This window comes from Zeugodacus cucurbitae, chromosome 4, assembly GCF_028554725.1.
Source record: "Zeugodacus cucurbitae isolate PBARC_wt_2022May chromosome 4, idZeuCucr1.2, whole genome shotgun sequence".
Lineage (NCBI taxonomy): Eukaryota > Metazoa > Arthropoda > Insecta > Diptera > Tephritidae > Zeugodacus > Zeugodacus cucurbitae.
Genome location: NC_071669.1, coordinates 57,327,174 through 57,349,749, shown reverse-complemented (window position 1 = coordinate 57,349,749; position 22,576 = coordinate 57,327,174). Strand labels below are relative to the sequence as shown.

Here is a 22,576-nt window from a genome sequence, read left to right as displayed (position 1 = left end):
ATGTTGCGTTGTTGTCTACACTTATTATTGTTGTTGCTGTTGTTGTTATTTGTTTTTTTTTGCTTTTTCTTTTTGTCGTTTTTACTTTTTATTTAATGGATGCTGTAAGAAGAATGCAAAGTATTCACAAAACTGGATAAACCAGTTTTGCAGTGCATTGGTACCAAGGCAACAACAATAACAACAGCAACAGCAACAACATACATATGTACATATGCAGTGTTTTAGTGTGCTAAAGCAAACACGTTTGGCATTTTGCAATGCGTTGGTGCAAGCCAAGCTGTCGCACCATTGCAGTTGCTGCACAGAATCGCTGAACTACGCGTTGTTGCAAGCGGGCGCAACGCAACGCAATGAGCAGAGGCAGCCACTGCCTATTTGCCAAATGCGTAAGAGTGCATTCACTAATGAAATAATACTGGCAAATGTGCAAAGCAGCGACTTTTTGGCGCGCAACAATATGCAGTTGCATATATATACGTACATATATATGTAAATATATCTATAAATATATATGTATGTATGTATGCTAATATAAGTATGTGTTTGCATAAACTTTTTATGAATTTTAGTGATTGCAATTGCAAAGTGTTACTCAAAATTTTTTATCAACATTCACTATGATTCAATACAATAATGAAATTAACAATAACAACACCAACAACAATAATCGCATATTAAATGCATTTTTGTGTTGTTTGTTTTGATTTTTTGTACACGCTTCGCTGAGTTTGAAAGTGAATGTTCGTTGTGCATGAAATCACAAAGTCTCCTGTAGTCTGTCAGTGTGTTGTGTGTTCATATCACAAAATTATTTATAGTCAACTGATGTGTTGTTGGTCCAAGGTTTCGCTATGGTTGGTAATATAGCAAGTAATAATTGTAATTATATCGAACACTGCCGAATAAATAAGCTGTTGCATGAATTTTTGTTGGCATTTATGAGTATGTGTAACGGTAGAATTTAAACCTGACATGCCTACAATTATTGCAAAATAAAATATAAAATTTAATAACCTAAAATATATTTAAATTTATAATAATAATTTTCTATTAAAAATTTGGAATTTTTTTTTTTATATTAGGTCTACAATTTACTTCCGCCATTTTTTTTGTAAATTAAAGTTTTTTTTTTTGTATAAAAACGGATACAAATGCCGCACTTTTCTTGGAATTAAAAAAGAAAAGCAAAATTTCCGGCAAATGTCGAGAATTGGGCACAAAAAGTGACATTTTCAATTGAGAATAAGTGCAAACAGATCTCTACAAATATTTTGTTAGGTTAATGTTGACCCAAAGCCCAAGATCAATATAAAAAAATCGATTTAATCGACCAGTGCTTGACCCTAGAGACATCTATTGGAAAACGGCGGAAGCAAAGTTGTAGACCTAATATTTTTTTTTTCTTTTTTATCAAAAGTTCCTAAATAACTTAATATTAATACTTAATGAAGCATATTTAGTGACACCTTTTACTAGTTGGCTATACTATTCCAAAATATATTTGCCTTCATTTAATTGCTCAAACAACATTAAAGTATGCAAACTGGATTAAAGCTTAGAAAGTCTGAATAGGCTATAAGGCTATAGCTCGTACATCGATTTTCAACTGCTAGTCGTCTTACTTGAGTGAAGTCTGTCCTCTCGAATATGACAAATTATTCGAGTACATTATGTGACTTATTAAAATAGAAGATTAATTTTTTCGAATATACAGTAATCCCCGCTAAGTGCCCCTTCTTAACATGTAAGACTTTTAGGCCACTCAATCGGGAAAGGCAATTAAATGAATTCCGCTTAAGAGGTCGCTTTAAATTTTTATTTGTCGCTTAACAAATTATTTTACTGTATTCGTCTACTAAAGTATTTAAAGCTTTTCATATAATGTTGCACAAGAGTGTACAGTAGCTGGCGTACGCCGATTATATTGATATCAGTGGTAGCAACAACCGCGCCGTTTGTTCTGCGTTTTCCAGACTAGATAAAGAAGCGAAGCGTATGGGTCTGGTGGTGAATGAGGACAAGACGAAATATCTCCTGTCATCAAACAAACAGTCAGCGCACTCGCGTCTTGGCTCCCATGTCACTGTCATTACTTTGTAGTCCTAGATAATTGTGTCTACCTGGGAACAAGCAACAACAACGCCAACAATGTCAGCCTTGAAATCCAACGCAGAATCACTCTTGCCAACAGGTGTTACTTTGGACCGAGTAGGCAATTGCAAAGTAAAGTCCTCTCTCGACGAACAAAAATCAAACTCATGATTCCCGTCCTACTTTATGGTTCAGAAGCGTGGACGATGTCAACTTCCAATGAGACGGCACTAGGAGTTTTCGAGAGAAAAATTTTGCTAGATGATTGAACATTGCAACGGCGAATACCGCAGACGATGGAACGATGAGCTGTACGAGTTATACGACGACATTGACATAGTTCAGCGAATAAAAAACAGCGACTACGCTGGCTAGGGCATGCTGTCCGAATGGATAAAAACACTCCAGCTTTGAAAGTGTTCGATACAGTATCCGCCAGGGGAAGTCGCGGGAGAGGAAGACCTTCACTCCGTTGGAAGGACCAGGTGGAGAGCGACTTGGTTACTCGTGGAATTTCCAACTGACACTGTACTGCGAGGAAAAGAGAGAAATAGCGCACTATTATCAATTCGGCTGTAATCGGCTAAACGATTTCTACGCCAATTACATACATACATACTATCGCTTTAGAGTTACATAGTCTGAAATCTATCCTCTTACATTAAAACTGATATTCGTTAGCTTTTAAAGTAAAATATGTCTCAGTGGGCTTGGTACAATATAATGAAAGGCAAGTCTTCACAAGAATACACCTTTGACTTATTTGTATATATTTTTCCATTCTAACTTAATGACGTCTACATATAGGACCCGAGAGGCTTCAAATAATATTGCCTCAAATTTCCACATCCATAGCCATAGCTACCAATATAACCTATTGTGTACTCACGATTGTGTTGTAAAGCCTTGCCTTTAATGCTTTTAATTACCAGCAAACATTGTTATTGTTATTGTACTAGTATTTCTTTCATTCACAGATGTTCACGACCTCCCACATTGTTGGAGGTCGCTGCAAATGGAAAAAAAATCAAGCAATTTAAATGGTAAAAGCAAAAGTCAAGCATTCACAAAAATGCATTGCATGTTGCCACATTTTGCCGCATGACACCTCCACACTCACATATACATGCTGCCAAACAAACAATATACAAAGTTGCAGACACGATTGATGTTATTGTTGTTGATGTATTGTTGCACATAACCACCGTAACTGGGGTGTATTGCAGCAATTGTTGCCGCCGCCGCCATCGCCGTCGTTTGTTTTGCTATAAAATAGAAAGTGAAGCGTGCCGTCAGGAGGGTTGTCAGTGTCGGGAGCGGGCTGTTGGGGAAGCAAGTGAAGTTTAGTCGAATAAAAGGCAATAAATTTGTCGGCAAAACGCTGTGGCTGTCAATGGATATACTCGTACAAGCGATATTTAGCAAAAAAAAACAATAAAATAAAATAAAGACAACAAAAACAATAACAATAAACAAATAGGAGCGTACAATCGCGAAATCAATAGTAAAACAACCATCCATTCATTCATTCATGCATTCCCTGTCTATTATGCACAACAGCAACAATGACACAGCAGAAACCATTGCCGGTGATTGGTACGCGCCTTGCTTTGTTGTGGGTGAAACTCTTGTCTGCCATTGCATTGCAATAAGAAAAACTACAACAAAAAATGCAAGTACAATCCATTGCAAACGTTGCAATATTGCACATAAACAGTTACATATGTAAATGCAAATATATGCATAGCAGTGGTAAGCAAATGAAGCGTGACGCATTGCGCCAACCACAGTTATTGTTGCCGCTCCGATTCGGTGTAATCTCTTTCAAAAGTTTCCGATGCAAAGTACATCCTCAGTCGGCTATATAAATGCATATTCCTTTATAGTACAATGGCTGTAATATATGGAATATATGTATATTTGCGAGAATGGTATATATGTACATACATATGTTTCACTGTCTACAATTACACAAAAAAAATATATTTTTTTTATAAATATTTAGTTGACACTCCTTCTTTCCAAGCTTTGGAGTACCTTGAGCTAGAAAAATTTACCTAAATTCTAAGAGTCGACTATTAAAATCGTTGTATCAGATCGTTTTTCGAGATCGTCGAGTCTACCTCACATTTGCATGTGGTCTTGGACTATAAGTTAGGTTGGCCTCCGTACGCCCGCAGGCCACGCATAGACCAGTTATGGTCCTTAGCGATACTAGATGGCGTGTCTTCACTTATTCCCTGAGTAGTAGTCATCGTTTACGATGCTTGCGCTAGTGAATTTTAAGAATTTATGAGACCTCATATCGATATATCAATATCTCCTTCAACTTATCGTATTGTGAGGCCCCTAAAAACCTAAATCGTTGTCTCGCTAATGCAGGACAAACGCACAAGAGATGCTCCATTGTTTTCTTGGTGCCCAGATCTTGACACTTTCTGCATTCCTACCGATCTGACAGCCGCTACTTATCTGTGACCAGTAAGAATGCCAACCATGGTCCTACATCCCATTCTATCGAGTGCCTGTAGGAACCTTGTATATTTACGAGCTACCGCTTTGCACATAACCTTTGCGGTTTTACAACCCTGTAGATCCTTTCAGCGCGCTTTGATTGGACTATAAATAAGATAATATTTTATGTTCCTTTAATAACAACATTAATTTTTTCAATTAAGAATGAAATATGGAAAGAAAAACTATTCTCAATCTTCAACGCTACAGGCTAATAGATACGATCTCGAAACACGAGTAAAATCTGAATTTCAATACTCTGAACTATTTCAATGTGATCGAAACACTACAACAATTCTTTTTACTCCCTCCTTTAGACCAGTTATTGACGGATAGTCTAAAAGTCAAATTTATTAAATCTTCTAGGAAAACAAAATTGTGAAAAAATGTTAAAACTCAATTGATAATTTACCTCACCAGAGGAATTATTTCGTGTAGTTATTTAATCATTAGAAACCCAGGGTCTATTTGGATCAAAATGGATTGGAATTTGTTCAGAAAAGTGTGCCAAATATAACATAATCTGTTTGAGCACCTTATCTAACCTAAATTTAATTTGTCCTTATTTGTTTTCGATCTTTTGCATTGAAGAAACAAGGGATAAGGGATATCTCCACTCTTATAACTATATTTCAGTGATCTTCTAGTTCTACATAGTTCGTTTTGTATCTGTTTGTAATTTCAATAGTTTTATCAATTTCAGTGGCGTATCCACGGGGTTTGGTTTGGTGTTAAAACACCCCCTAAACTCAGAGAAAAATATATGTTTGTGGATATGGGTTTGGAATGAGGTTATTGATCAAAAAAATCACATCAAATTATAAGCAATTATAATAAGTTACAAGATTTTTGTTGTTATTCATATAATTCGTACAAGCAGATTCGCTGAAACTCAGTGATTAATTAATGATTACATGGGATCTCACATTCCATGTTATATTTTCCCTGGTTTTTGAAAGAATTCTTCTAGTATTTCATCAACTGACAGATCATTATCCCTATGAATATTCATTGATGCTAGACCATTAAGTCTATCTTGACCTGTCGTATTTCGTAAAGAGGTTTTAATTCTCTTTAAACTTGAAAAACTTCTTTCCGGTGATGCTATTGAAACAGGCAATAACGTCAATATGCGTAAAATCTTGAAAACATTCCCAAAAGACGTTTTGTTCACTGCTTCTAAAGCTTCGAGAGCATTCCGAAAATGCTTGCCTGAAGTTCGCAATGTTTCCACATTTTCACCTCCGCAAGAAAGTTTTGTTCTGAACAGTTGATCACCCTTTCATAAAAAGAAAATATTTCTCGAGTTTTTTTAGCGTCAAATTCGTAGTTTGGGAAAAATACACAAAAAAGAAAACAAAACTGAATTTTCGCGAGGGAACTGCTATATTAAAATTACGTTGAGTAATAAAAAAACTTTTCGTAAAACCCCCCCAAAAAATTTTTCTGGATTCGCCACTGATCAATTTAAATCACGCAGAGGAATTTTAGGTTATGTTTGGCGAAACATATTCAAATCCATTCTTATAAGATTATAAGATTAAAAACTGAAGGATTCACAACAGAGATTTGAAATTTCGGGAAAAAATTTATTATTAAATATTACTTCCGATTTTTTCCAAGTTTCACATTAAAACAGTACAGATTATAAGAACTACAAATATATTGTTATGTTCTTGTATTAAACAGCATAATATCACTGTCTTGTAGTGAATTCTTAAACTTTCCACTGCACTCGTTTTAATTAATATTTTAATTGAGTTTGTTTTTTTCACCAGAAATATTTGAATTGCCTTGTAAATGCCGTAGGCTCTTGCCAACAGTAATTTCCTATTTTTAAATTTTTGTTGACCCAGTTTTTCCCCACACTCAGACAGCTCATCTATTTTATGTTTGGCCGGTAAAGGCGTTTACATAAATATTGCAGTGTTGCATGCAAGTGCAAGAATTTTAAAAATAAATGCTCCATTTTTTTTTTTTTTTGATTTTTTTCGTTTTCTTTTCGGGGAATCGTAAATGTGTTTTTATGTGAAAATAAAATATGCAAATGTAAATATGTATTTTTTATGATTTTCTTTTTTACATTTAATGAAATAATGTACATAAGCACTATAGCTTTATAGTATAGCTCTATAGTTCAAGCACTCCAACTTTTTTAAATGTGTGTGTGTGTGTTTTTATAGACCAATAAAATTTAGAAAAATCTATACAAAAGCTTAGCTTACATAAGCGCTTAAATTGTATTATACAATACCAATTGAAACTAATCAGTGTTTTCTTTTATTATATTTCAGTTAAATTAACAACAATTGTGCCACAAAACTACAACAATGATAACAATACAAAAACACCAATGAAGTGATGAAGTGTTTTTTATGCAAATAAGGTAATTATTTGACACTTAATAAATATATGTCTAAACATATTGTATGATGTTTGGAACTAAAGCCATATTTTGTACGAGGGAAGTTGGATAAAACCAATAATAAGTATTTATATTTTGTATTAGTTACTTAAGATTTACATTTAATCCATTATTTTTTTATGTCGAATGTTTTCAAATTATTTAACGAATATCGAATAATATGGTATTAACTTTTTAGTTTTAAATAGTCAAGTCAAGACTAAATTTGAAGCATTTCTCATATCTGATTCTTTTATCAATTACAATGACAATTTAAAGCGAAAATATCTCAATATTCATATACCAAATCCAGTCGTTTATATTTAACATAATTTTTGTAAAATGGAAATGCATCTTTATTGACTTTATATCCATAAAACTACTCTGATTCAATTGAATCGAATCGGCAAAATAATTTTCTAAGAGTGAGGCACGTTTTGTTCAGCTAATTTTCGAGACCATTTAACCTATCTAGGCATTACAAGTCTATAAACCTAAAAATGTTGACTGGTGTAGAGAAACCTTGATCGTTAAGAAATGAAGAATATTCGATAAGACTTGACATATTTTAAGAATGATTATATTTTATTCTTTAAGGTATTCTCCTTTTATCAATAAGAACAATCGAAATCCTTTATGATAGAGCCTCTTCTAAGTTATGTGTGTTCAAAAAAAATAACGGGAATTGTAGTTTTTTGAAAAAAAAAAAAAATATTAAAAACAAGAAAGGGTAACCGACTGGGTGTAACTGAACATTTTATACTTTTACCATTTCTTGAGCTAATTTTATTAAGATAACACAGAATTTGACCCATATATTCGGCATAAATCCACTAGAATAACGGTAATTATCATATATTGTATATCAAGGTTGAGGTAATTCCTGAACCGATTTCACTTCTTTTCGCCACCAAAGTACACTATATCCAAGACTATATGCTCACTTAATTTTTTTTAAGATATCTAACATATTAACCAATATAGACGGTATAAAGCCCATCGGATGGTTGAAACCCCTAATATGGGACCTAGTGAAAATTATGACCCGATTTCACCCATTTTTTGACAGAGAGACACATCATTAGAAGAAAAATATTCACTCTGAATTTCTTGCTAATATCTTAGACATTTACCAAAATTTTCGACTGAAAATTAACCATAAGACATAGGTCCCCATGTTCCATATCTGAGGCCTTGAAAAGTTTTTGTTCGATTTCGGCGATTTTTAGACGGGCGATGTCATACTAGAAATGCAGTATTTGTTTTGTTCAGATAACTTCACTGGTTCTTGCTTTCATCCGTCTTCATGCGAGAGTATACAAATATTGACAATTGGAAATTTGAAAATTTCCGTAAATTTTTGAACATACCCTGTACAGATAATTTCGTTTGGTTATGTTATTCTGTCTGTATTGAAAAAAAAAATGCAATACACTGACTTATCTAGCTGTCCTCGTAAACATGTCTGTAAAGGCAAAGACTATTGCTCCTTTTCATAAAAGTGCACATACAAATCGACCTGCCACACAAGTCACTTATTCTAGCTGTCCATCATTCATTAACTCACCTACATACGCATATACATACATATATATGCACTTTAATTTATTATATTCCATCATTTATTCTAATTTCAATTTTCAACACTTTTCATACTCAATTCCATTTTCAATTTCATTAGCTTTGTTTGCACACGTAAACAGCTATCACATACATATATGTATGTATGTATGCATGTATATGTTTCACTCAATCACTCACTCACTTACTCAATTGTCGGCTGTCATTCTCACATTCATTACAATCAATTCAGCCGTCCATCATAGCAGATGATGATTGTGAGCCAGCCTGCCACGTTTCAATTTATTTATGTGCCATACACAATAAAATACACAAACAACAACAGCAATTGACATAATATGATACGGTGGCGGTGTGGCGACGAACTGATGCAGCAACACCAACGCAAAATGTTGCAAATGTGACAAATGTTGAAAAATGTTGCAAGTGCGTCACTAGTGCCACTGCCATTGGCACACACAACCAACACACACACACAAACACTCACAAACAATTGAAAGTGTATTGCAAGTGTATGTGTGTGAGTGTGTGTGTGCAGGGCAATACAAATTATTCTACTAAACTAGATTTTCCGCACTCGAGCCGCATGTAATTGTCAGTAATTTGCCACCAATTGTTAACGATGTGTCAAATGAAAAATTGCATTACATGGACATGGATACTCACATGCATACACACATACATATTCATATAGTACAGTAGTGTAATTGTGCGCCTTTGCAATCACTCATGTAGGAGTATCAAGTGGCATGTACATTTGTATATAGCTATGTGTATGACAAGTAGTAATATTTGTATTGCAACTGACTGACACACAGATCTAGTTCCTGTCAGTTTACATACATAATCACTATTTCTCAAGCAAATAAGCTTAAAGTACTAGTACGAGTAAAGAGCTTGTGTAAATGATTTGCGGTTTTAGTTAGTGGCTTAGGCAAATCAGCGTTTAGTTCCCCTGTGTGTTCTCTTTTGAGCCTCTTTTCTAAGTTTATTGTTTTGGTTTACATAACAGCGAGTATCTAGCACTTTATACTAGTTAATGTCTTTTCTTTTTTCCTTTCCTTTGGCAAACTTCATAAGAACCTGTAGAACTTCGATATGTTATATAATGGAATACAGTTTAAATAAGAATAGAGATAAGAATAAATACTTTTTATTAAAATTCCTCGAGATCAGTGCAATAAATCAATGTTAGCAGTTTCCCTGTCCCTTCAAAACACTATCAATATCGCCAGTTGGAGAATGTAAGCATCGCCGGGTCTGTATCCACTTGATACTGCCATCTGAGTTTAGATCGTAATTTTCTTCGTTGGCCTACATTGGGCACCGAATCATATATTTTACGTTTCTGGAGTGTTTTCTGCTATTCAAGCAATATGGCCCAGCCAGCGCAGCTCATGTTCATCATGCCTCCAAACCATATCTAAGGACGAGTATAATGATCAACTTATAGAGCGTTATTTTGCGAGAGAGGGCGGTACTTTTCAACTGCCTACTGAGCTCGTGATAGCACCTGTTGTCAAGAGTGATTCTCCAATTGATTTCGTGGCTGACGTCTTTATGATGTATCCTAGATGAAGAAAGTCATTTACTACCTTTCACTTCTACTAGTGTCTTGAATAGTCAATATAAAATCACTTAAATTAGTTGAGTGTGCCTTATTAGAGATCCTACACCAAAGATTTGAGATCATGACAGTGTTAATAAGACTCATACTTACATATGTTTACTTATTATTAGAAGAAAAATATTCCCCATAAATTTCTTCAATATATCTGGGAGACTTTCCTATGTTTCGTTAAAAAATTTGTTAGAAGCACTGAGATCCTCATGTTCGATATATGGGGTCTTGAAAACCTCCGATTTCGGCGATTTTTAGAAGGGCGATATCACACTATGAATGCAGTGTTTGTGCAAAGATCTGTTCTGATAGCTTCACTAGTGCTTACTTTATATATTGTAAAGTAAACGGCTCAGATCGACTTCACAGTTCTGATATATAGGAAGTAGCGGTTGTTTGTTAACCGATTTGGCATATTTTCAAAAAATATCATTGGAATGCAAGAAAAATGTTATGAACCGAATCTCATTAAAATTGGTCGAGTACTTTCGGAAATATGGTTTTTGTCCAATAAGTTTCTGGTGTGTTTCCTTACTGAATTAAAGCATTTTTAGTTGCTTTCAACATAACCTTTGTATGGGAGGTGGACGTGGTTATAATACGATTTCCTCCATTTTTAGACTGTATAAGGAAATACCTGAGAAAAACGACTCCTGAAAGTTACGTTGATATAGCTTTAGTAGTTTACGAGATATGTACAAAAAACTTAGTAGGGATGGGGCCACGCCCACTTCCCCAAAAATTACACCCAAAAATACCTCTTCAAAGTGCGATCCTATGTACCAAGTTTTATTTTCAAAGCTTATTTATGGCATAGTTATGACAATTTATAGGTTTTCGGTTTTCACCATTTTGTGGGCGTGTCGATTTCGCCAATCTTCGAAAGCAACCCTCCTATGATGCCAAGAAACACGATATATCTTATTTTTTACTCAAGTTACAGCTTGCGCAGTCGGACGGACGAACGGATGGACAGACAGACATCCGGATTTGAACACCACTCCTCACCCTCATCACTTTGGTATACATATACGAGGGCTGTTATATATATTTCTGGCCTAATAATGAAAATAGGAATATTTATTAACGAAAATGGTTTTATTGTTTTTCAAAATATTCTCCATCAAGATTTATACACTTTTGCATGCGCTCAAACCAATTATCGAAGCACTTTTTTGAGCCTTTTTTTGGTCGATTGTCAAATTGTGCGGGATCCAACGAAAATAAACCTTTGTTACCTTGCCAGGTGTTCATGCAATATCCAATGTATGCCGGTGGGAGAAATGCATAGGCATGCCACTATCTGAAGGTATGTTACATGACGGTCTTGCATTATCAATTCACGTGCGGCATCGATGTTTTCTGGCACAACGGCTGTTTTGGACGACCTTCACGGAATTCGTCTTTGAGCGAGCGTCGGCCACGATTGAATTCGTTGTACCAGTTTTTCACAGTGCTATAGCCATACAAAGATTTTAGTTCATCGATGCACGTCGAAAGTTGTGAAAAATGATCGCACGAAAATGTTCACGAGTTAATTCCATTGTTTGGCCGAAATGAATTTTTTAATTCATAAAAACAAAAATAAAATAAAATAAAACAATTCATGATTAAATGACAAAACGTTCTGAGTGATGTTATGCTAAAAAATGTCAAACTTTCCAATGGAAATGTCAGATTGCACCTGGCAACACTTAGTGTTGCCTAGGCCAGAAAAATATATAGCAGCCCTCGTACAACTCAATATCTAACTCGTTTAGTTTTGGGTCTTACATACAACCGTTATGTGAACAAAACTATAATACTCTAATATGGTTTTCTAATATTTTCAAAATATTAATTAATTTAGCGTCTGAAAAGTATCAAAATAATGAAAAATCTTAGCTGAATAAAATACAAATCTATATAACATGTATATATGTATATGTGTATGCATGTAGCTGCTGTCTATAAATATAACTTGTAACGTTCTCAGTTGACATGACAACAGCGTTTTGATTATATAACTTCAGCAGCGACACAAATGATGCATTTTCAAATACATTTATAGGCATTTAAGTATAAGTAAAACATCCAGCAAATAATATACTATTTTAATCTTCAGGCAACTTGGCATTTCTATGTGATGTGTTCTAAAAAAAATTGCATAATCAGCAAAACTTAGCGCTAGACATGTGTGTGAACATACCATCTAAACACATATATGTATGTATATAAGAAAACTTTAGTGTGTGCAAAACTGCAGGCGACTTGCAATCAAGTAAACTCAAAGGCTTAAAAAACTCGAATGCAAGAACATCACTTACTGCATTACAACAGCAACGAAGATGGCAATCTTTGTGTCAAATACAACAAGAGATGTCTGAATGTGTGCTGAGCAGACAACAACAACAACAAAAACAACAACAACAACAACCAAACTGTGCAATAAAAAACTAAAACGAAACTCGCTTCAAAAAATGCGAAGACTCGTAATAAAGTTGCGACATGTTGAACAACATTTGTAAACAAGTTTATAATTCAACTGATAACACAATTGCAAAATAAGTAGCTCAAAGATAGACGCACATACATAGTAGCATATGTATGTATGTAACGTTATATGTGTCAGTATGTATAGAGATTTAATGTCTGTAGGTTTGAGTGCAGCTTACACTGTTGCCACCAGACACAAATAAAGTAAAAAATTAAAAATAAATTTAAAAAATATTTAAATAAGGCGCGACAACTCGTTAGCAGCTAATAACCACAACAGCAATTAATTTTAACGGTCGCTTTGTTGTAGGAACAACAACTCACTAGCAACACAGACTTAGCTTTGTAGGCAAAGGGGCCTGTATGTAAGTGAATACGTTATGTTTTTAAATTATTATATACATATTTACATACATAAGAATGCAAATGACTTAAGTGATAAGGGTTATCAGCACACGTGATTAAAAAATAAATAACTGCGCTCAAACTGCTCCAAGATTTCGAAATTGCAGCAGTTAAAGAGCACTGTTTGTTCCAATTAGGACTTGGAGGGCCATCAGCATACAATTACAGTTTTGAGTTGATAAAGTTGAGTTGAAACTTAAGGAATAGTCTGCTTTACAGGCTTCAAAAAATCGATTTTTTTGTTTTGCTTTAAATCTCTTCCAAAACTATCCAAGAATATGTCTTTAAAATTCCAGAGGCCAATTCGACATATTTTCGAAGCTAGAGCAGTTTTAGTGGCCGAACGTCGAGCTGGTGCGAATGCTCAGGCAGATCTTTAAAGCGCGTTTTCTCGAGTTTTCATTTTCACAAGTGTTAGAAAACGCTGCCGGCGATAGCAAAAAGAATATATGTCCGATCGAAAAAAACCAAAGTGATCTTCAGCTTCAGTATTAAATTATCTTCTATTTGAACTAGACAAAAGTAGTTGATGTTGGACAAAAGTATTATTTAAACTACTTGTTTTGCTACTTAAAGTCAATTTTTTTCTTAAAAAAGTGAATTTTTTTTTCAAACTTCGAAAAAATTTGGAATTTTATAACATCTTCGGTATTTTTTTAGTTCATAAAGTAAAGAAACTTATAAAAATTAAAAAAAAAAATTGATTCGACTGTTTCAGATGCATCGCACGACCTCCATCACCGGCACCGATTTACAAGTGCAAATTGTCATCACTTTGATTCTGGTTTCCCTTAGACCTCACCTTTACGTACCCGTCGAAGAGCCTAACCGATATCATATATGTAGGAATATAAATTCGATTACGAGATCAGTTAAAAAGTCGAGATCCTATAGAGAAAGATAATTTTTGAACGGCAAAAGATCTGATTTGAGTTTACAATATGCATATATATTACACGATTATTTACCTTGATATTACATACACTGGAATACTACAAATATTCAATAAAGCCACGTATTTGCTTTTGACCCCATTTACTTGTGTCAACAACAAACAAGCGCCACAGCACGACAACAACAATAAGAGCAAAGTATGCACCCACACAATGTTGTTTAAACAACACCTTCCATACACCTTGAGTATACTCGTAAGACTGCTACCGCTGACGTCTTCAATGCATTAATTGCCTTAAAGAGGTAACACATAAGCCTACATTTAATATGCAGGTATATATAATATTTTACGAAGTATGGGTGTATAACTAGAGTGGATCGTTCGAAATTATAAAAATTTACTACTGAAATTCGGAGGCAGTGGGCTCAACTTTAAGAATTTTAAGTTAACAATTTCTGGTAGTTTAATCGTCCTGACAGATCAACAATTGAGCGTCTGGTGGAAAAATTTGAATCCGCACAGTATAAAATGTTTTCGTGTCAGTTAGACAAAAAAAATTCCGTAGTGTCGAGAATATTTCTGCCGCTTGCATCAATTGAGGAGGACTCAAAACAGTCTCTCACACGTCGTTCTCAAGCGTTGGTCATCTCTGTGTCCTCGTTGTGGCGAATTTTGCGAAAAGATATTGGCCTACATCCTTACATGATCAAATTGACGCAAGCACTGAAGCCGCTTGACCACCGGAATCGTCGTATGTTCGTGAATTGGGCTTAAAAATGATCCGGATTTTCATCAAAAATTCATATTCAACGATTTAAACTCATTTCTCACTGAATGGCTTCGCCAATAAGCAAAATATGCGTTATTAGTCAGGCTGCAATCCACACGTACTCCAAGAGTTACCATTGCATTCCGGAAAATTGGTTGTTGATGTAGTTGTTGTAGCGGTAACCCAGGCCTGCAGCTGTTTCGATAGGGTCGGACCAAAGGGAAAGAGGTATTAGATGAGTAGGGTTAAGGGGGCATGCAAAGAGGTGGTTAGTGTCATGCGGGGACTCTTTGCATGTAGGACATATTTTGTGTATGTCAGGGTCTAGTCTGGATAGGTCTAGGATTAGTCTGCTACAATATCCAGAACGAAGTTGCGCAGACTTCTTCTATGTTCTAGAAAAAATTGGTAGTTTCGTGCGGTTTATGAGCCTGAGGCATCATTGGGCCATACTTCTTCCGTGATGATCAAGACCGGCACGTTACTGCGAATGGGATACCGATCACTAATAACCGAATATTTTTGGTCCGATTTGGATAATATGGACTTGGACAATATGTGGTTCCAACGGGACGGCGTCACAAGTCACACAGCGATTGTCACAATCAATTTATGGAAACCCAAGTGTTACCTCACGAAATGGACTAGTCAATTGGCCGCCTCATGCGATTTGACTATTTCCTGTGGAGCTCCCTATGAATATTTCTATATTAAATTCACTTCGTTTTGTTGCTTTCAAAAGCTTACCTTTGAGCCTATATATTTTATGCCACCCTAATGCAATTATTGCATTTTCCACGTTGGTGTTGCTGTTGTTGCTACTGCACTTACAGTCTGCATTGCACATGCTGCCATGCACATTCGTTTGTTTATCTAGTCGCTACTTTTTTCTTCGTATCACACTCGTGTATCCAACGATGGGTGTGTGCAAATGTGTGTCGGTGTGTATTTTGCAATCATTATTTTCAGTTTCGTTTTCATTTGGAATTTCATTTCCATTTCATTTGGCATTTTTTGATAAAACACATACGCAACAACAACAACAACAACAGCAATAACTGTGTTGCCGTGAATAAATGGCAGCTATTACAACAAAAAGAAAAGCAGTAAATAAAGCAAAAACAAAAACAAAATGGCAAATGTTTATTTGTATGCATTTGTGTTGTTATTGTTGTTGTGCAGTGAATTGAATTTGCTGTTGGTGTTGTTGCTATTGCTACTAACGCCGATGGCATTGATCTGCAATGTTGCCGTTGGAATAGACATTGCAATAGCAACAACAAGAATAACAAATTATTCAACAAACTGTGCAACAAATCAAGCGTGTTGTCGTGTTGCATCCATTGATGAATGTGAATGCCGTTGCGAAAAGGAAAAATACAAAAAAAAAAAAACAGAAACAAAAAGAAATAAGTGTTTGAATATCACATTGAAACAGTGTTGCTTGAATATGAGAAACTTTAACTTTTTTGGGAGAGATTTACTGAAATGATACATACATACATGTGGTTTATAGAGACAGTCTTTCACGATGATCTCATTACAAGACGAAGTAAAAAAATATCAAACCCAAATTTTAAAACCAGTTTTGTACAAACTTAATTTAATATTCAAAATCCATAAATTATAAAAAAAAAATATTTTAAATTTCTCTTTCAGAAGCTAAAGCTCGACAGCGCTCGCCACTAGCGTCGCCAAGTAGCCAAAATGAAAAGCTTTCTACTCACGTGCATGCAAATATTTCTTGTATTTATCTAATACACATTGTCTATGCTTTACTGTTCCATTATATTAGCATCACGCTGGCATACCGACTCGTATAAAATATTTGTATTAAGCAAACAACACCGAAAAGCAACCTTATAAGTCTGGTATTTGTTGTTAGTGTTTAAGGCTTTTGATGGCGCTATAGCTACAATGTGCTGGTATTGGCGCCGTGATGGTCAAACGTTGGCATAGCCAATGAAAAATAGTTGTACTAGTTGTGTGAGTATGATTGTTGTTGTTGTTGCTAATGTCGTCGCATTCAGTCAATTTCACTTTCACTAATTATGTCACACGGCAATGACGATGCAGACGAGCTTTACTGGTGTGGTATTTATTTGCACATGCGCACAAATATATTTTTTGTTCAATTTGTACATTTGTATATTAGTAATGACATACTGCTACTTAAAGTTTCAAATATTTGAATTTTTAATTTATTGTTTCTAAATGACTCAATTAGTTGAGGATGCTGGTGATTTGTTAAGAACTACTTCATACTTCAATATTTATGCTCTTCCAAGGAGGACCAAAATGTATAATATCTTCGATTTAGGAATTTTTAAATGTTAGATAATCGTTAGATTCTTGACTTATCAAAGGATTATTTGGATATAATGCATCAATTTATAACCACAATGATTTTATTGAACAAACTTAGGCATCCCCAGAGCTTTTTCATGACAAGCATACACTCTCACTTGATAAATTATTTCATAGTAATTTAATCAAAGTGACTTTTATAAAAGTATTAGCAAATAAAGACATTAATATTCAATAAAAACTGTAAAAAATAGTTTTAATTGAATATTATAGCCTTTTCGCACAGAAATTAATTGATCAATTAACTGGCATTTGCTCATTTATTACGTTGATTTAAATCGATTTACGATACAAAATAAAAATCTCATTTTACTACATTTATTTTTAATCGATTACAAATTGAGTTGAAGTATAAATGCAACTCTGCGGGTTGTCACGCTGGAAATTTGTTTGTGGTTATTGATATTGATGATAGTAATCAGCTGATGAAACTTGACAACTTCTTTTGAATAGCAAAAACAAAAATGTATAACAACTGATCGTTAATCGAGTAGCCGGCTGTGCGAAAGGCATAAACTTGTTACTCAATTATAATCGTAATGTACAGTAAAAGCTTCTTATTCGCGCTTCTTTTATTCGCGTTTTCACTATTCACGGATTAAAAAAATGAGACCCAATTTCTATATTCGCGACTAAACATTTTTTTATTCGCAGATCTAATAAGCACATACATAATAATAAAATTATTCCAATAGGTATCCAACCCAGCATTCTTGTCGAATGGACTAATAAAAAAGTAAAATAGATCTTATTACAAGAAAATGTTAAATATTCCACTATTTTCGCAATATTTTTGAACTTTTGGTAATATTTCCATATAGAAGGGGCTCACATGGAACTGAACACAACCTATTGAAGAAGAGGCTTCAACAAGCATGGAAACGTGACATTCAATTTGAAAAATCTTAGTGAATTTTTAAGAATGGCAAATGAGCTTTGCGATTTCTTTATGAACATTGATCCGTCTATGGAACGAAGTGTAATTTTTAAGAGACAAATTGCTAATGCGACTGCTGTATATCAATCTGAATTGAAGGAGCTGCTAAGCAAGAAAAAATTACAAAATTCGTCAAACCATTGCCAAGCCTTAAGATAATTAGTTAAAATATTAAAAAACTTCAATTAAATCATTTTTTATATACCTATTCGTTTTTTTTTTTGTCACCTAGGAACATATCCCCTATAATCCCATATAAATTACCATCCCGTATTCACGGTTTCTGTATTCGCGGCATATTTATGGAACATATATAATATGGCTGTGCGAAAATGGCTATTAAGTGACTGCCAGCAAAGGTTCATTATCTTTAAAGTAAAGTTTAAAGCAAAACTTAAAAAAGACTTTCTGCAATCCATACATATATAAATACAGTTGAACTTCCCTACCTCAAAACACCATGATTCAAAAAAAAAATGCTCAAATTAGACAGACTTCAATTTATGGAAGAAAATTTGTATGCAATTTAACTTCTAGTGCCAATTCAAGAGTTCGAGTTATGGCGAACTTCGAGTTATAGCAGTTCGAGTAATACAAGTTCAACTGTATTGTACCTACTGCTTTATGTATCAAGTGGCAAATACCTTACCTTTACAATTTTGTGTTGTGCCCGTTTCAGCATTATTTACATAGTTATACCGAAGTATGCATATATATAAAACAACTGTGTTGAAAAGGGTGCATTATGAAAAATGTTGGCCTAGTCACAAAGTAGCATAAATGTGTCAACGCTCACATGTATATTCATATGGAAATATTTTACATTTCAACCCCTAAAATGTGCTTTAAAGCATGCAAATTTGTAATGCTTCACATAATTTTTACTTAAAGCGATGAGTGTATCGAGTTTCCGAGTGTAATATAAAGCTTCTTGGTGCATTTTCACAGTTATTATTAATATAACATGTGAGACGGCAAGTTTAGTCATTTAAATGGAATAAATAAAATGAATAATAATTTAAAATATATCAAATAGTAAATTTATAAATATCAAGTTTGTTATGATACACTAATAAATTAGTAAACAATTAAAAAAAAGTTAATCGAGGTGAAATCTTGTAATAATTCATAGACTAGAGATTTTGTGCTATACATTTTAATGTGAAAAAAAAAAATAGAAATGTGAACATTTTCTTTAACGAACATTACTGTTTCAACATTACTATTCCACTAAAAACTAAACTGACCTAAAAATTACTATCACAACCTCAATTATTATAGCCGCATGTGTTTTTTATTTAATTTATCATTTAAAACTGATTTTTATAAAAAAAATTGAATTCAATGTAAAACGGATTTTAAATTTATTGAAAACAATGCATCTAAACTACAGAGACTTCTACTCGTACTATAATACCGCTTGACTTTCTTACATTATTTCGACTGCGCCATAAAAGACTTAGTCAAAATATTTCTTTGGAAGTCATGTCATTATTAAACTTAGCAAAACTCAATAAATTCTAAAAGTCGTCTTATCATTAGTGGCTAACTGATGTAGCCCTTAACTTGGCAATTGATTTGTTTCGCAAACTAAATATCAGAAAATATATTAATACTAGAAGACCGCTCCGGCTTCGCACGGGTTTAAACAAACATTTCAAAAGTTATAAATTTTTACACACTGTACTTTCCTGTTTCTAAAAAAGTAAAATAAGAAAATTTCGAACATGAAATTATATTATATTTGCAATGAGCTAAAACTTGATTACAACCTCTAGTTTTTGGTCTGGTCCGTTGTATTTCTCTCTGATTATGAAGGCGTTGGGAACGCTCAAAGCTCGACGCCCTAGTGCGAGCTTGTATATTTCTAATATAATATTTTGTTCTTCATGCTCGCGTACTTGAGAGGTTTTGAAATTTTGTTCAGCAAGCAGTTGCGAGCACTCGTTACTCGACTCTCTGGCATGTGATTGCGATGAGAAGAGAATGACTTGCGAAACGATTTTCAGTTTCAGATTAAGATTCTCCATCACGGAGTCTTTTTGATACGCTCACCAGGGAACTATTTCCAAAGTGTTGAGACTCTAGCAATATAAAGCTCGGGGTGAATGTAGCTTTCCATTGGCGAAAGAATTTTTGAAACCGGCGCAGTAGTTTTTGAGTTTCTTCATTACAAACATACATACAAATCCTTCCTCTTTATAATAGTAGTATAGATTAACAACCTTACAAAATTATTTTTTTTCTTTTTCTTTTTTTTTTTAATATTAAGTATAATACTAAATAGCACTTTTGCAAAAAAAAATACAACAAACATAAAAAACATTTTTTTCCTATATTTTTATATTGAATAAAAAAATAAATGTGGTATATCTATAATAAATTAACTAAATTTTGTTATAACACAAAAATTAATGAAATAATACAATCGCCAATTAAAACAAGTAAGGAAGGGCTAAGTTCGGGTGTAACCGAACATTTTATACTCTCGCAATTTATTTATTTAACTTGATTTATATTATATAAAACACAATTTGACCCACATATTTGTCACATATATTGTATAAAGTCCATTGAAAGTTGGAAACCATAATATTAGGTTAGAAGCCCCGATATGTGGGGCCTTAAAAACCTATGGTCCGATTTCGGCGATTTTTAGAATGGGGCTGCCACACTATAAACGTAGTATTTGGGCAAAGTTCTGCACCGATATCTTCACTAGTGCTTACTTTATATATTGTAAAGTAAACGATTCAGATCGTCTTCAAAGCCTCTGCAGTTCTATTGGTTTGCGAGATATGTACGAAAAACCTTTTTGTAGGCGGTGCCACGCCCACCTCCCCAAAAAAATTACATCCAAATATGCCCCCTCATAGAGCGATCCTTCATACCAAATTTTATTTCCATAACTTTATTTATGGCTTAGTTATGGCACATTATGTTTTTTCGGTTTTCGCCATTTTGTGGGCGTGGCAGTGGTCCGATTTTGCTCATTTTCGAAAGCAACCTTCCTATGGTGCCAAGAAATAAGTATGCCAAGTTTCAACAAGATATCTTAAGTTTTACTCAAGTTACAGCTTGCACGGACGGACATTCGGATTTGAACTTTTCTCGTCACCCTGATCATTTTGGTATATATAACCCTATATCTAACTCGTTTAGTTTTGGGTGTTACAAACAACCGTTATGTGAACAAACTATAATACTCTCTAGCAACTTTGTTGCGAGAGTATAAAAAATGTATTAATTACCACTTAATTTTCCTTTTTACAAGCCTTCATTTAGATCTTTAGGTAATAATAGCTAATAGATTATTAATCATAAATAATAAAAGGGTATTTATAACAAGTAATTAGAACCGGTTGCCTATTTATAGTTAAAGTATAATGTATTAAATGCAAATAGAGAATATAATTTGTTCCAACAGCTAATTGAACACAAAGTACGCTCAAAGCAATTAAAATGCAATATTTAGAGTTTTAGAAATGCAACTACTAGTGAAATATACATTAAATTCACGCTGTCGTTGACTTTGTTTACAAACAACGATGGCGTTATTAAGCCCTAAAACGTTTAGCATTTTATAGTGCATTTATTACTTAATGGTTACAAAGTGCAAGCACACAACACTGCACACATAAATAGGCACTCATATACAGGAATATATGCACATTTTGTTCAAAGAGTATAACGACTAGCCAGCCACCTCTAAATGAGCTGCAAATATCTCAACTATAATGCAAAAAATGCACTCGCCACTCAGCAAACTCTGCTACTAGCACTGAATAAGTTTGCTGCGCTCGCCAAAACTCACAGAGCGCACTATGCAAGCAAATAGCGATGAACAGACGAGGGCAATACCTACCTATGCTGATGCATATGCAAGTATACATTTCTAAAATTGTGTGCGTTGGCAAAGTGCATGCGCACACAATGCAAGCCATCGAGCACATGCTCTTAAAAAGCTGTTTGCAGCAGCTGCAATCGTGGTGAAGATTGGTGCAGCGCCAGCGGTGCGGACGCGTCTACGAAACCAGCTGCAATTGAGAGTGAAATGAAAATGAAATTGAGGCTGCTGTGCTGTGAATGAGGAGGCGCGTCTGGCAGTGCAATAGGCAAGCGACACACAGGCACTTGCTTGCTTGCTGACTGGTATGAGTGGGTTGGTGGGGGCGTATACGTGATATTTTTCGACGGTTTTTTTCTGTGTGTTTATAAAAAGTGAATTGCATGCGATTGATGTTATGGTTAGATTTTTTTATTTTTCGTATAGAAATTTATTATAATTTAGTGTCTAGTAGTGTCTTTTTTTGAGAACATACGCTCTTCGCTTTCATAGCTTTAGTATGCTTATGACTAAAAAAAAGTAAACTACTTTTTAACCACCATTAGCTCTACGGCACAGCACTGCAAATGCAATCTCTTTACCCAACTGCGACACTCTCCCTCTCATTATGCAGTCACTATGAAATAAACACACACACACACATACACAGTTGCTCACAACTTGCATT

The 22,576-nt window shown here is 34.3% G+C and overlaps 2 protein-coding genes across 3 annotated transcripts in view; both read left to right on the top strand.

Moving 5' to 3' along the window:
• Positions 1–22,576, top strand: part of LOC105220872 (cytochrome b-c1 complex subunit 8) — a 135,018-nt gene that overhangs the window by 83,072 nt on the left and 29,370 nt on the right. For both annotated transcript variants that reach the window (XM_011197417.3, XM_029046053.2), the window contains exon 4: positions 6,903–6,994. The gene's annotated coding sequence lies outside the window, so the exon portion shown is untranslated. The remainder of the gene's footprint in view (positions 1–6,902; positions 6,995–22,576) is intronic.
• Positions 1–22,576, top strand: part of LOC105220871 (uncharacterized) — a 133,347-nt gene that overhangs the window by 81,401 nt on the left and 29,370 nt on the right. The window contains exon 2 of the mRNA XM_054229001.1: positions 6,903–6,994. The gene's annotated coding sequence lies outside the window, so the exon portion shown is untranslated. The remainder of the gene's footprint in view (positions 1–6,902; positions 6,995–22,576) is intronic.